This window comes from Habropoda laboriosa, unplaced genomic scaffold (assembly GCF_001263275.1).
Source record: "Habropoda laboriosa isolate 0110345459 unplaced genomic scaffold, ASM126327v1 scaffold387, whole genome shotgun sequence".
NCBI lineage: Eukaryota > Metazoa > Arthropoda > Insecta > Hymenoptera > Apidae > Habropoda > Habropoda laboriosa.
Genome location: NW_017100510.1, coordinates 568,540 through 568,774, shown reverse-complemented (window position 1 = coordinate 568,774; position 235 = coordinate 568,540).

Here is a 235-nt window from a genome sequence, read left to right as displayed (position 1 = left end):
TCGTTAGATTTTTAATTTTTCTAATTTTTTATGGTGAGAGTTACGGAAGATGAAATTTGTGAGGTTAGAGGTTTGAAAAATGGAATTGACTTCTGTAAAGTTGAAAATTGGTTAAGATTCTTACGGAGAAGAGAATTTTACAGCAAGCTGTCTTTTGGAAGAAATGAGAATATAATTTTTGTGCAACTGGGAAACTTAATATTGAAAATTTTTTCTGCAATTTTTAAATTTAAGG